We start from the raw sequence: 16,701 nt of genomic DNA on the forward strand, positions 1-16,701 counted from the left end.
TTAAATAAGTACCAAAAAGAACAATAAAATGGATGAAAACTGCAACGGATGATTGTGTTTTAGGCGCATATTAGGGGTGGCATGGTTCACAAAACCCACGGTTCGGTTCGTATCATGGTTTTAGGGTCACAGTTTTCCGTTCTGTATGGTCCTCGTTGTTTTTTTTCTTTTAATCCAGATATGTACTTCAGCATAATATATATTAATTATTGTCATAACCGTATTTATTAAGGTTACATGGATCAAAGAACAACAAACAATACTAGGCCTATTTTATTTATTACTTTTTGTTGTGGCACCAGTGAAAATTTTGTTAGCATTGAGCCCGAATACATAATTAGACCCCTAAAGAACCTGGACGCCCAAGTTTCATGTAGTAACTTTATCGGTAAAAATTACATAAGTAGTTTGGAGAAGTCTACCACTCCCCCTTAAAATAATCTTAGGGGCAATAAGACTATTTGTCGTGTGATAACCACAATAGATGAACACAATAGATGTGTGTGTGTGTGTGTGTGTGTGTGTGTGTGTGTGTGTGTGTGTGTGTGTGTGTGTGTTTAGCTTCACCCACTGTATGCCTTCACAAGCTTGGCTTGGGAAATAATCTGTAAAGTGTATCTGTCTTTTATAAATATAATAAAACTAAAGACTCTTGGGAGATATGAAGGATAAAACTACTACTACTCAAGATTAACAGAAACTTCAAACTTAACAGATTGGCAGAAACTGTGTTATGTACCCTTTAAGAGTAACGTCTGAGACAGTTGATAGCTAAATAAAAACTCTTTGGAGACTGTTTTTCTCTCTGCTAACACTACTTAAAAATTCAGTGAAGGAAGAATAATGAAAGGGAGAGAGAAAGTATGTAGAACCTCTTCAACACTTACAGTGTTTTAAAAATAACAAATCAAACCTTGTCAACAAGGCCCCATTAATTTTACATCTTTACATTCATATCTATACCTATAATCTCCATTACTAGGGCCCTATAAAATCTGTTTTATTTTTTTCCCAAATTCTGTGTTTTCCGTTTTAATTTTTGCAGATTCCGTTTTTTTCCTTTTTTAATTTTTGGGAATTTAATTTTTTTTTACCCTTTACTGTTATTTTAGTCAAAAAAGAGTGTGCTTTCAATGTTAATATAATAGAACATAAAACACAAAATAGGAATGACTTCAAATTTATTGCGGTAACAAACATCACATTAACTTTTTAGAACAAAGACTGCATGATGCAACATGACACTGCACTTCAAGTACTTCAAATATTAATGGTTATGAGCTTTAAACTTTCCGGTAACATACATTATTTTAGTTAATATAAGTTAAAATGAAAGAGCTCCATTAGCTTTTTCTTTCAAGTAAAAATAATAATAAAAAAACTAAAAGAATCATCTTTTACATATAGTACTATTGATTAAAACATTTAAAGCTGAAAATTGACATGACATTTTTTAATTTAATTATGAAATCATGTAGTGAATTGTTCTGTGTGTTTAACAATCACCATTATGATCCAGAGCTGTAAAAAAATAAAATAAAGTACACGAAAACAACACTGCCGGAAGTTTTTTTTTTAAAGAAAAATTTCAAAGGCCCCTTTAAATGATTAACTAGATGCTCCTCTTAACTTTACTTACTTTGATCATGTAAACTACCCATATACAGTATGTTATGCATAAGTTATGTTTGGAACAGAGAGGAAAACGGTCGCATTTGCAGAAGATATGCTGCCTAATGTGTCTGTCAAATCAAAGCACGAGAATGACAGGGGTTGAGCAGACCACCGGAAAATCGGACAGAATGGACAATATTTGTCTGTATTTGCAATACACAAGCCGCGGTTCAGCTGCATGCAACCAATGCTGCCTGTGTAAAAAGCACAACCGGCGCGCGGTTCCCGCTCTCCATACGCAAAGCTTCTGCGTTACAGAAACCGGTGTTAGCGTCCAGTTTCTTAAATTTTCCGCTGATGAAAGCAGAGCCATGGAGACCAACTTCGCCATGCTTTCATTGTTTTGAAGGGGGAGCTGAAATGATGGGAGGGGTTGTGTCGCGAAAATATGCTTTCCCCGGTCTGCATTTTCCTCACATACCTTCTCCTCCCACACAAAACAGAATTTCATTACAGATATGTAAAATTCTGATTCCGTGTTAATATGCAGATTCCGCGTTTGTATGCCAATTCCGTGATTCCGTGATCGTGGAAATTATAGGGCCCTACATAACTGCAGCCTGACTGCTCATGTCTCACTCAGCACGTAATAGCACTTCCCTGGAGAGAGTCCCTGGCTTTCAATACACCAAGCCTCTTATGTCTGGTTCTATAAGCACTTGGTAATATTAATTATCTTGCTTTCTTATTAACCAAAGGCACGATGTAAACAAGCCAGTGTGTGAAAATGAGATCTTTTCTATGAATGATTTAGATGCTGATTATCTGACCACAGAACAGGAAGAATGAAGAACTAGAAAAGGTTTCAAATGAGTGTACTCCATCATTGAGTATTACAAAAGTCATTATGTGTTGTGTTTGTGCTTACTCATGTTAAATGCAACATTTAAAAATAAAGGTTCGTCACCAGAACAAACAATTTGGGGGGGAGGCACACTTTTTTTTATGATCTGAAAAAGACATTCACCAAAAAAAAAAAAAAAAAAAAAAAACGTTTTATAACTAAATTAGATCATGTTCTATATTCAAGTTCTGTTTTGTTCAATTATTCAAACAAAATACTTTTTTATTTTCACATTTAGTAGTATATTCTCCGTTACTCTGCATTGTTCGTACACATATACACTCAACCCAGTCCCATCTAGTGGCTTTCTTAAGTAACAGGCATAATCAATGAATATCATTACAAGTCCAACCTAAAACTACACCAAAACCCATTTGCTTTATGACTCTATACTTCATTAACATGAGTCACAAAAGCTCCTTCTTTCCATCAACAACACAGCAATAATAAAAATAATGTAGCATATAATCTTTGAGCTCCTATATCCTATCTTTGAACAATATAAAAAATGTAGCAGGCAAGCAGTGTATTCACAATTGATTAAAATATTTGGAGGCGGCGGGAGTGAAATCTCCAAATTTATGTTGACACTTGCGTGTGAGGGTCTTCTCAAATGCCAGCTGAATGACGTTTGTGGCGCATATAACGTCTGTGGTCTGTGAATAAATTCCTCAAAACTGAAAATGAATTTTCACACATTGCGGTTTATGCACAGCGTAAATCCGGTCTTCAAAGCTGCCAGGACAGTGGGCATTGCTTCTGATGTTTTGTGGTACTTTAAAAGTAGATTTTGCTGTCAATTTTGCGTTTCCTTCTTTTTTTATTCATGTAGAATTAAACCGTTTAGTTGATGGTTGGTTTGGTTAATGACATGATGTGCTGAAGTAACTTCAGATTCAAAAATTGAAGTAACTTCAGATTCAAAAATTGAAGTAACTTCAGATTCAAAAATTGAAGTAACTTCAGATTCAAAAATTGATCTCTCTGGGTTCAAAGCAATCAGCGATTGTGCAAGCTCTGTATTGTCCTCACCAAAGCGATGGTAGGTTTCTCCAAGAAGTGTGTCAAGTGAACTGTAATAAAGCCTTCGTAGCTCTGGCTTGTCATTGCTCTTTTGTCCTGTTGTTTCTTAGGGGTTTTAAAATTAATCGTTTCTTTTATGCATCGCGATGTAGATGAGGACGATTCAGCATCGGTTCAGTAATAGACCATAACCGATTATAAAGTACTGTTATTTGTCACGTATGTGCTTTGTCGTGGTCGCACACAATGGCAGAGGGAAGCGAGAGACGCAGGTCTAGTAATGAATTAAATAAAAGTAATTAAAAATGCTCGAACTACTTTAAAAACCAACAAATAAATATTCAAATAAATACTAGTGGAAATTCTTATTTACTGTGAGCTGCCATTTTGAAGGTGCGGAAGAAACATCCAAATCGCATCGCACAGCTCTGTAAACTAGACATAACAGCGGCATTTACTTAGTGGCACTCACGACCATTTCCAACCCAGTCAATAGGTCCATGTCCTCACTCTGCAAAAGCTTGTTAGGGCCATCCAGCAACATCAAGACTGTCTTTACAAAGTGTACGATAAACATAGGCTGAGCTCAATGGCCTCCATCCTCACCTCAGCACCATATGTCCACTCTTCGTCGGTCTCTGAAAGCAAAGAAATTATCTCCTTTTAAGACTTAATGATTGCAGAGACTGTTGATAAATGTCTTTTCCATTTCTGTTTAAGAAGTCGCTTTAATCGCTCCCCATTGCGCTGAAACAGTAGGCTTCTGAAATTATCTGTACAGGGTACAACATGCATCAAAAAAATCTGTGACTGCTCTCCCTCTGCAGTGCAGCTAGTGGTTCATGCAATGAATATGTGGGATTTCTCTGCCCAGTTTTTCTTGGAGTAGTTTCTGCACACCACCATTCTTTCCCGTCATAACTGAAGCTCCATCATACACCTGACTTTTGAAGTGTTAAGTTCAATTCTTCCATAATTTTGTTTGTCAATGTGTTGGCATCACCAGCATCTACTGTAGCTATAGTGAGAATGCATTCTGTTGTTTCATTTAATGCAGACGTGAAGCGAATAGCTATGGATAGGACACGGGTCCCCACTGGATTTGAGAACATATCTACTTTAATAGCATACCACAAATCGCCCACATGTTGTACAATGGCATCAGTCACAACGTTACTCATAATGGGGATCAGTTAATTTTGCATGTACGGACTTGTGTAGCTTGCATTACGGGGGATGTGTTTTATTTCAGACAATGTAGGGTCTTACTTAACAGTATAATTCAACAGGGATAGAAAAAGACCACTATCATCCTCTGCCATGTCATCAAAAGCATCACAGCTCCCTCTGAAAGGTAACTGATTTTCAGCGAGAAATCCCACAACATCAATCAGAGTAGACGCCATATAGCAATTTCTGCCTAGCTGATCAGAATTAAGTGTGGAAATTTCCTTTCCACTATCCATGCACATCTGGTGTTCTTTCAATCTTGCCAGACAAGTCAAATGTTCTTTTGAACTTGCATGTTTATGTAACCCCTTCAGGGTTTTTCCTGGGTCAAAAATGGTCTAATGCATAGTCACACAATACTGACAATAAAATTAAAATAAATGCAGAGAAACACTTTGTAATTTGTATTTGCTTATGTTATTTTGAATTCTCATTATGTAGGATCTCTTACCTTGATGTTTTTTTTTTTATTTGGTTCCTGTTTTTTGTACACTATTTACAGATAAAGTAGCAATAGTGTCTTTTTTGTTTGTTTTTTCCTTTTTCTTTCTTTTACAATTTTCTGCCTTATACAATTTAAGAAAATGATCAGCAGCTAACAACAACTTTGTTCTGTTTTCACCTCACTCCAATCTAAGCTAAATTATTTTATGCTGTTTATTTGTCTAGGCTACACGTTGTCAATATAAATAAGCTGAAATACTGTGGATAATTAAACCACTCTTGATAAATTGGGAAGCACACTTGTTCTCATTTCAGATATGTTCTAAATAAATGATTAAATTGATTAGTTCAGTGTTGAACATATCAGTTGTTTAAACCAGTTGTTAAAATGAATTGGTTTGAAGGAGAATTAGGTCACGAATCGGACATTAGCAGACACGTTGTGTCAACACACAGAAAACACTTTGTAACTGGATAGTATTTGTTTCCTGTTTATTGAAAGGTTTATGTCATCTGGTCAGAGGAAAGATAACTTTTTTGAATGCAATTCAAACTCAGCGATAATACAGGTTAAAAAAAAATCCAAATGCATAATGCGCAACATGGATTCGTTCTTCCGAACTTTTAATTTGTATTATTTTAAATATGAGAGAGCTAAGACTCACTCTGATCATTCTCTGTAACTCCGTTAACATGCGCCCTATCACAAGCAGTCATTTATTCTACATCACTCAAAATCACAATAACTGATCAAATAAGGCTTTGGCAGGACAAAAAAAATGTTGGCGGCCGCCCCAAAACATTAAATGTAGGATAAACCTTGCTCTTACCCTTTTACTGTGAAAGTCGAGACTTACTAGCGCATGCGCACTATTGAACACTCAACATGGTAAGAAGAATGCTGCATCAGCTTTGACACTATATTCAAGCCAGTCACAAGTCTGATACCATGATATTTTTATAATCAAACAATCATGCAGGGTATCGTTGTAGAATGATCTGATTCTGTCCTTCATTTGAAAGATCATCAATGGCCTGCAGTGTTAACCCAGTCATCGCTGCAGCTATGGCAAACACTTCACTAGTAGTAGGCCCGTTCATAATTACACCCGCAACTCTGTCTACGCTGTGACATTGTCTCATTAGATAAATTCTCTATTCCTACCAACTCATTAGCACCAGATTCGTCTCTACACGTTGTTGGTCAAAGTCGTCTTTGTCAACGACGAGTCTTTAAACCACTTTCTTATATCCATAGCTTTACTGTACGAAACCACGAAAATTTAATTCTAAGATTTCATGCAATGCGCAGCTGCGCAAAGAAATTGCGCATAAACAATACTGTATGCTTAATATACATATGCTACCCACAAACTGCATTTTGTAATTTTAACTAAATAAAACTACTAACACAAAAATATAACTATTGAAAGGTCTGCATTATAAATTGACATTTTTAACAACTTGAAAAACAAATTGGCCTACTGACGCTATTAAAACTTAACACTCCCAAGTTGCGAGACAAGTTAGGATCTCAAAGCTCATCTAATTGTTTGGTCTTAACATGGAAGAAATATTGGTGGAAAAATGGTGCTATAAATCATTTTGCTTCACTTTTAATTATCATTTTAAATTATTATATAGTTATTTGATATAACGGCCTGACATAGATTAAACTTATTATACTATATTTATACTATAAATCTTGTTTTTGAAAAACATAAAATGAATTGTGCAGCCTCTTCAGTGAGCAAATATAACAGTTGCTGCATATTAAAGATAAAGCTGTGGGAGTGTCTAATAAATGTCAGGAATGTGTGTTTGAGTGGGTGTATATGTATTATTCAGTAACTGCATTGGCATAATTTATACTATAACTGTGCCTAGCATACTTTTTTGACTGGCTGTTGTCTTTCCTCTCAGGATGTTGATATCTGGCTCTGATAAAAGCCCAGTTAGTTTTTTTTTTCTTCAGAAGGTTGCTGCTAGGTCACGCCTGATTAGTAGTCCTCAAGCACAGCTCCACAAGAAGTGTTAAAAGCAGCGTTTATGCCAGAGTGAGCAGTATTTTTCTCCTCCATAACTGTCAAGGCTGGGCTTTTAATTGATCCAGTGATTTCCCCCTCCCTACCCACTTCCTAAACTGGTGAGGACAGGATTTCTATTTTAGTTCAAAAAGTATTTTCCAAAGCCATATCCTTCAGTATGTCTTCCTCTGGCTCCTCTCTTATTTCTGTATTTCCAAGGATTTGCTTGGGTGAGAGTTAAGAGGTAAATTAATATTCTATCATCTTCTTGAACCCCAGTAATTCAAAACAAAGATACTTGAGTAACATCACAGTCCATAAAGCTTAGTAATAGTAACCCATCATCACTTCTCACAAACCAAGAATGAACTATACCTTGAAGATAAAGATCAATGAAAGATAAATTATTTTAATTTTGCTCTCCACACCATAACTGAAAGCATTCTTCAGGCAGATGATTCCAGAATGGTTCAACTTTGATTAAGCTTATGGTTTGGTGAGATTTTCATTTTGATATTGGTGATTTATGTATTGTATTCCTGGTAGTATGCTGAATGTATTACATTGCATATTGCATATATTAAAATTGTTCATCCCCACACCTTTTGCTACAGACATGAATGATGCTTCAAATAATGTGGCCTTTTGAGGAAAGTGTGCAGTCATTTTTCGAAACCATTTTATTTAAGATTTTAACCTTGCGGGCAATAAAATAGCTCAAAATACCTCAAAAACGGTGGTTAGTTTTGCATGGGCAAGCACATTTCCCCCCTTTTAACGTATTTATTTTTAAGTAGGAATTGTCAAGGCATGATGCAGTTTGGTAAATCTCTAAACAGAAGTGTTGATTATATATATTTGGTACGTGTATGGGTGCGATTTTATAAATCATAATTGTTGTTTTAACAATGTGCAATGATCAATGACATTGTCGAATTTAACAATGATCTGACATTGTCGAATATCCCTCACACACACAGAGAATGAAATGCATCGACTATGTGATAAAGTCTTGTAGATTAAAGTAGTGCGGGTGTGCATTTAGAGTGTATGCTTTTACTGCGTGATTTAGTCTGTTTATATGATTTACTATAGTTAATACATATCACATGAAGAGTGCAGTTTTTCTTGATAACAATTGTGATATTGATTTGAAAAGTTTATTAAATAAGATATTAAGTGACTTACATTTAAGACACAACATTGCAGTTTTTGCTCTATTTCTTCAACAACAATACTTAAAATCAAAGCCACAGCACTGTAATTGCATCTCTTAGAAACACACAGAGGTACTTAATTAATCAGCTTTTTGAATAAGTCAGTTGAATTAATGGTTTAATGACAGATTCTCAGTGTCCCAATGTGCATACTATCCACCCTATCTGCCCTAAATAGTTTAAAAATTGTCTAATGTCACATACTATTTAGGATGGATAGTATACACATTGGGACTCAGGCCAAGATAGTCAAATGCTTTGTTCCTGAATGAATCAGTAGTTTGAATGAATCGGTCGAATCGCAATGACTCGCTCATTAACACTGCCACCTACTGGTGGTTTTAATTTCACATTTTAAGTATCTTCGTGTTTTAAATCACTTCAAATATCACTATTCAACTTTTATGTTTTAAATATCAAAACATTTATGCATTTTTAATTGCAGGTCAAATGCATTCATGTCCAACTGACCTCTCCGTTGCAAAGGTGAATTTTGTGGATACTTATTTAATTTAATTAGTAAAAGCCCTATTGTGTCTTATTATAATAAAATGTTATTCAATTTATGAAATTGAGACAAAAGATGATGCATGCATATAATTAGTTTTAAAAAAACATAAGGGAAAAATGCCAATAAAAGGTTAAAAATCAATTGAAAAAATACTTTGTAACTGCTATGAACTAACCACCAAAAATTAAGAATATCAAACACTTTGTGTCAGCTGTCCACAGCAGTCCTAAATCTGCCAAGGTACCAGCACAATAACCCACTCAGCAAAATATTGTCTAATTATCATTAACGATAAAATCAAAGTAAATAACGAGATATATATTTTTTTGTTGAATATCGCACACCCCTGGCATGTGGCATCACTGTAAGCAAGTGCAACAGGAAGACGGAAGCAAGATGTGGAGAGGCATGTTTTTAATGATTCAGAGGCTGTTGGCAGGGTATTTTTGTCTGGCACTTTGTTGTTCTGTTCAGACCCTCCGGACTGCCTCAAGGGCCCAAACTCTGTCCCTGCCTGCCCTGAGTGCTTACTTTGTCTTCCTGTCATGATGCAGAACAACTGCCTACCCCCCCACCCAGCACTTCTTTTCAGGAATACCAATATGCATCATCCATACTCCAATACCTTCAACATGTATTTAGCATTCCTTACATGTTAACTCAGCCATTATAGGATCTGTCCTCAGTCCATCCGTGTGCTTCGTTTTGGTAAGAAACACGGAATCCCCAAAGTCTCCAGGAAGCCGCCGTAATGCGTAACATTTACAAATAACCCCACGCCTCAGCAGAAATGCTGTTGCGTGAACAGCATTGGTAATAGAGCTACATAAATATTCTCCAGCAGCAAAACGCTGCTCCTCGCTGGTACTGATGAATAATAAATCCCATAGGCATGGTTCTGTCAGTTTCTCAACTTCTATGGCACACGGTTGAGGTTGGACAGGTGCGTCTAATTAGAGGTATAAATTTAAAGCGAAAACCACACAGATCTAAACCCTGCAGAAAAAACACTTTAGTATGCACATGGATGTGCTGAAGAAATGAAGAGCCCTTGAATATATTTCTCTGTAATATAGTGTGTATTATAATTCAGTAATGACAGACTAATTTTCAATTACATAAATTGGTCAGGCTGAGTTATCCTCTCTTATTGTTGTTGTAAGCTGGAATGGCTCTTGTTGTGCTTCCCCTAATAGGCTCATGAAGTAAACTAACGTATTTCCTTCAGTGCTGTACAGCTTGTATAAATCATTGTTATTATCCTTGGCCGAAAGCCCTAAGAAGCGATGCTGTTGTGTAGTTGAGTGTTAAATTCATCTGCATAAAATCTCATCAGCCCCAAATTCTTTGAGCAATGCTCACTCTATAGATCCTTCACTGTTATCTATAATAGTCGATAATGTGGGAAATGCAAAAATTTCAAGAATCTTTTTTATCATTCGTGTAGGACTTTAACTGCTTCTAAAATCTATGACCCACTTTATATTAGGTGGTCTTAACTAATGTGTACTAACATTTAAATTAATCATTTGATACAGTGCACTTGTGTGCATATTTTTACACTGTAATTTTAAAAATGACCTGCATGTAGGGCTGCATGAGAAAAATCATAACTGTCGATTATTCCCTTGAAATTGTAATTGCAATTTTTTAATTTCGGTTATCAAAATTTGCATTTGAATTGTGTTTTGAATAGCTTTATACCATAGTTTGAAGCAACTGCGTCACATTTTTATATACTATATATATATATATATTTTTTAAAACAAGCTGAAAACACTCTTCCTAAAATAACATGTATTGCTTTTCTACAGCATTAAGCCTCAAATGTCATCTATAGATTGGCTTGGTTTCTTCTTTAAAAAAATTGTTTTTAATATATATATATATATATATATATATATATATATATATATATATATATATATATATATATATATGGTACAATAATAGGGACTTTTGCACTGGGTAGTTCTAGGAACTTGGATAACTAAAGGTTCATATAGGAACATATGAATATGGGTTGTAATCGCGAATTTGAAGGATTATTATTAGGTTCCATTCATAATTACACTATTGACACTTCTCTTATACCTAACCCTATCCTTAAACTGACCCATACCACCACACCTGTCCCTAACTCTACCCTTAAACTGACCCAAACCACCACACCTGTCCCTAACTCTACCCTTAAACTGACCCAAACCACCACACCTGTCCCTAACTTTACCCTTTAAATTACCCATACCACCACACCTGTCCCTAACTTTACTCTTAAACTGACCCACACTACCACACCTGACCCTAACTCTACCCTTAAACTGACCCACACCACCACACCTGTCCCTAACTTTACCCTTTAAATTACCCATACCACCACACCTGTCCCTAACTTTACTCTTAAACTGACCCACACCACCACACCTGTCCCTAACTTTACCCTTTAAATTACCCACACCACCACACCTGTCCCTAACTCTACCCTTAAACTGACCCACACCACCACACCTGTCCCTAACTTTACCCTTTAAATTACCCACACCTGTCCCTAACTCTACCCTTAAACTGACCCACACCACCACACCTGTCCCTAACTTTACCCTTAAACTGACCCACACCACCACACCTGTCCCTAACTTTACCCTTTAAATTACCCACACCTGTCCCTAACTCTACCCTTAAACTGACCCACACCACCACACCTGTCCCTAACTTTACTCTTAAACTTATCCATACACCACACCTCTCCCTAAGTTTACCCTTAAACTTACCCACACCACAACACCTGTCCCTAACTTTACTCTTAAACTTACCCACACCACCACACCTGTCCCTAACTTTACTCTTAAACTTATCATACACCACACCTCTCCCTAAGTTTACCCTTAAACTTATCCATACCATCACACCTCTCCCTAACTTTACTCTTAAACTTATCATACACCACACCTCTCCCTAAGTTTACCCTTAAACTTATCCATACCACCACACCTCTCCCTAAGTTTACCCTTAAACTTATCCATACCACCACACCTGTCCCTAACTTTACCCTTAAACTGACCCATACCACCACACCTGTCCCTAATCCTACCCTTAAAGGGTTAGTTCACCCAAAAATGACATTTCTTTCATTAATGACTCATTCATGTTGTTCCACACCCATAAGACCTCCGTTCATCCTCGGAACATAGTTTGATATTTTAAATTTAGTCCCAGGGCTCTCTGTCCTTTGAATGTAAGTGTATGCCCACTTGCTGTCCAGGTCCAGAAGGTAATGAAAACATCATCAAAGTTGTCCATGTGTGACATCTGTTGGTTAGTTAGACTCTTTTGAAGCGTCGCCAATACATTTTGTTCCAAAAATAACAAAAACTATGACTTTATTCAGCATTGTCTTCTCTTCCATGGTCCTCAAATAAAGATTAAAACGGTCGTGAATCATGATTCAGATCGCGTGTAAAACTGGCAAACTGCTGGAATCACGTGACATTGGCGATACAAATCATTAATCAATCTGCTGGTTGAATCATGCTAGGCAACGTGGGGGAGAGGACGCTTGCATTGTCTGTTTGCCGCTTCTCCACCCGCAAATCATGTTAACTGTACTATTAGATTTTATTTTCTTATTTTTGTGACTAGTCTAACAGTCAGAGCTACAATTGGGACTGTTGCTGATTGCTGGCAGCCACTGAGAGGACGTTCACCGTTCTTCACCGCTTCTCTGCTGTTTTTGTTTGAATTGTTGCGGTTGGTTCTGGTTTGAAGGACATTTGATGTTGCTCGCTGCGGATGCTCTCTCTTCTGGGTGTCGGCTGCTCACTGGTGGTCTCCCTCGGGCTTGAACTGCATGGTGGCTTAAGTTTACACCGGGCTAGCGTCATCAGCATCCAATGTTGGGATGTTCAGCTTCTTGGCTGTTTGATTGTTTGTATTATTCAATTTTTTAACTTGTTGTTCATTTTTTGTTTTTGTTTTCTTCCCTTTGTTCCACTTTGATATTCTTCAGAATGAAAAGTGCATTATAAATAAAACCTATTATTATTATTATTATTAGTAGTAGTAGTAGTTAAGGCCATCTAATATAAGGTGGGACCAAAATCTCTACCGGAAATACCAAGCTTTCTGGGATTTAGGACTATATTACAAGCCAAGTACTGAAATTGGTTTGCATGGGGGAATTTGCACTTGCTTGCTCTTTTTACTTAGAGATTATTAAAATACTTATGGAAAAACACATTTAAACATTTCTGTTTTAATATTAGCCTAAAGTATTTTCCAGGCATAACAAGGCACTGATAAAGGTGGCAGCGCGTCTGCAGCGCTAGTATCACCAAATGTAATTGCAAAAGTAAGGATTTGTTGTTCATTGAATACATACATAATCAGAGTGGTTTCAATGTTTTACATATACACATTTTTTTAATTACCCACATCAAGCATTCTTAGACTTGGCTTCACTGACATGCAGTTAAAGTTCGATCTTATGTCAAATATCAACCAGCAGACTGTATGTCAAATACCATTGTTGGCCTTGATCACCCAGGCCTATACAACATCATGTTACAACTTTGCCATAAGTGCACTTTAGCATTTGTCTTATCCTTCCATGTATTCTTCTCTGCAATCTTTTAAGGTCAAAGGCTTATTTGATAGTGCAAACTGGTGGGGTTGACAATCAATAATGCAATTTTCAGTAAGAAGAGCAAGAAATATACGTCAAAGCCTCCTGCAGCAGAAAGCATGTGGAGGTGTGCATGAATCTGCAACATGACACTTTTATACATCCCTGTTCACATTCTTAAATATTTGTATGCCTTTACATTGTCACATGCAGGCAACTCAAAGGCAAGGAAGTGGTGAGATGGATAAATAACGTCTATTGTAACTATTAAAAACAAAACAAAAAAAACATTGGCAATCCAGCATGAGAACCAATGCAACCGCTTTGCTATAGATAATACTAAACTAAGGGCTTAAATAGGAGAAAACAAAATGAACAAGAAACATATGCACAAAGCCATGACAACAAATAATGAATAATAATAAAAACTCAAGGGAAAATTAAAACAAAATAAAACTAAACATAACCTAAATTTTCCTATAGTGCTTATTCAAAATTTTGTGTGATGTCACACGCTTCTAGGAATTTTTACCAGGTTTGTAGTCAGTTTTAATGCAGTAAGACAGTTATATTAAAAGACCAAATTCAATATACACCTTATTGATGATGCAAACTTTATATAGGAAAGCAGATGGAAGCAACACAAGGTTTCTCATTAAGCCTTTATTTCCTTCAAACCCATTATAAACAAAATGCGTTGCATTCATATTATTGGCTCATCTACTCACCTCTATATATACAAAATTTTATCTATTAATATTACTGTTTTAGTACATTACTGCACTTTAACGGTGGGTTGCAAAATGATTATTTAGCCTGGTGTTGGTTCACCCTCTCTCTACTGCTTGATCAGCTCTACAATTCTAACAGTTTTACTGCGTAATTAATCTGTTTAAAATTAAGTGGTGCAACAACTCCATTTAAAATAAAACCTATATCAACAAATCCTTGATAAGCGTTAAACCTTACTTAATTGAAACCTTACTGGTGCAACTCACCCCAAAGTGTTTTTCAAAGTAAATTTTTTAGAACGTCCCGTTGTTTTTAGTGATTGAAATACTGCAGAAGGTGCTGTGTATGGATCATAAGTGCCCAAAACGTGTATCTTGTTCACACATTTTTGTTTTAAGATGGAAATTTGACAGGCGTTTGCTGCAGTTCAATGGAGTTTTATGGCGGGTTTGCCCTCCATGGATCCGCAACAGTCACGTGCCTGAAAACTATTAATTAAAGTGTACATAAAACACAGTTTCTGACAATCTCATGTTAATCTTGAGTCCCTAAAGAGTAGTATTGCATCCTTCCTATCTCCCAAGAGTCTTTAGTTTTATAACATTTATAAAATACGGTACTATACTGATTCTTGCATAAAATAGCTAAGCTCATGCAGGCATTCAGTGAGCGGAGCTAAAGTGTCATCAGCACACACTCAATGCATCATGGCGTTATCCCTGTATAACTTTCAACTCACTAAACGTTTATGTTCTTTACATTATATTCACTTGCGGGCCGATTGCCAACAAAACACACACATTTGATGCAAACACACACACTTTCAGAACTCCGGAAAAACAAACTGCATCCCACTGTTTCCTTAACACTGGGTTATTTGGGAAGCTGAAAAAGGTTATATTTCCCTCACAACCAAAAACACACTTCTTTAGTGACATTGTTGATTTTGTGGTCTAAAAACAAAAGCACAGGACTGCCAACGGCTTTAATAACGAAGCCCATTGATGGATGTGCTCTGAAGGAGAATATTTGGCACAGAAATCCAACTTTTTTTTTTAAAATTTTATTTGGCCATGTTTAACATGAGAATCCAACTGTCCTAATAAATACATCAGACCCCCCATAACACTGTTTTGATTATATTACAAAAGAGACCCCAAATAAATTTTTTACACGTTCATGAGTGAAATTCATATAACTAAAAAATGAAATGGAAAGAGCGGCATGTTTCTTTCATAAGTCACAGAAGTGATGAGTGAAAATTAACGGCTAAAATAAGAGGAGAAAAATTAAGTGCTGAAAACCGCAGTCCCAGGTTTCTCCCTGCACTCGCTCTCTCTCTCACACACACACACCCTTGTAAAGGGCTCCTGTTGCCATGGCAATGTGGCCTGTACGGAACCAGTAAAGATTCTGTTTCTCTAAAGCTCTTCCCTAGAGTCTTGCTAAATCCATCAAACTTGTAGTCGAAGGAAGTTAAGTGTTGACCATTGTGTACTGTTGTTTCTTGCTTGGCTTTCTTCTAAAGGTGTAGTGTTCGATGCTCATCAGTTCCGAGGCATGCAAATTAATTGCAGGCATCTATATAATACACACACAATAGGTTTTATTTTTTACTGTGGGAAACTAGCTATTAACTTTTTGCTTCTGTGTGACTTTTTTTTGCAAAAGCATTTGCAAGAAATTTACATTTGGAGGCAAAAGTTTATTATTAAGATGCTCCTGCCTAAGCTATTACAGATTAGAATGTTTTATACAGTCAACTTAAAGAGAACTTCTTAGCCAATTGGGTTTGATGCTGTCATGTTCTTGTCTCAAATACTGCACTGGTGAAAAGGTTACCCATATTGTCATTTTCTGAGTGACTCATACCTGTAAAATTTCTTTAGGGATTCTCCTAACTGTCTCTTTCTCAGTCTCGCTCTCTTTGCTCCCTGGTGTTAGTATCTGGGCCTGTGGTTCTCTGCCTAGCAGGGTGACATTTAATAGATGTGTCTCATCAGAATGTTAAAGGAGCCCTGCGGCCTCCCCATGCCTGACAGATCGTGTGTGTGTGTGTGTGTGTGTGTGTGTGTGTGTGTGTGTGTGTGTGTGTGTGTGTGTGTGTGTGTGTGTGGGAGAGAGAGAGATTGAGAAAGCGGATATGGTAGAGATGTGACGGTCCTTCATTTGGCCTGACACGTTTTCTTGATTTTCCAAAACGTCCTAAATGGCTAAATGAGTCTAGATGAGGATAAGTATTAAGACTGACAATCATAATCTAAGTGCTTATAAAGACAGAGGAGTGCACATTGATGGTGAAGATGATATCATTGTACTTGCTGACAGTTACTGATACAGTAGTTTGTCAAGAATACCATTGCTGTCTACATTTTGTT

The sequence above is a fragment of the Pseudorasbora parva genome, chromosome 20 (assembly GCF_024679245.1).
Source record: "Pseudorasbora parva isolate DD20220531a chromosome 20, ASM2467924v1, whole genome shotgun sequence".
In the NCBI taxonomy this organism is placed as follows: Eukaryota; Metazoa; Chordata; class Actinopteri; order Cypriniformes; family Gobionidae; genus Pseudorasbora; species Pseudorasbora parva.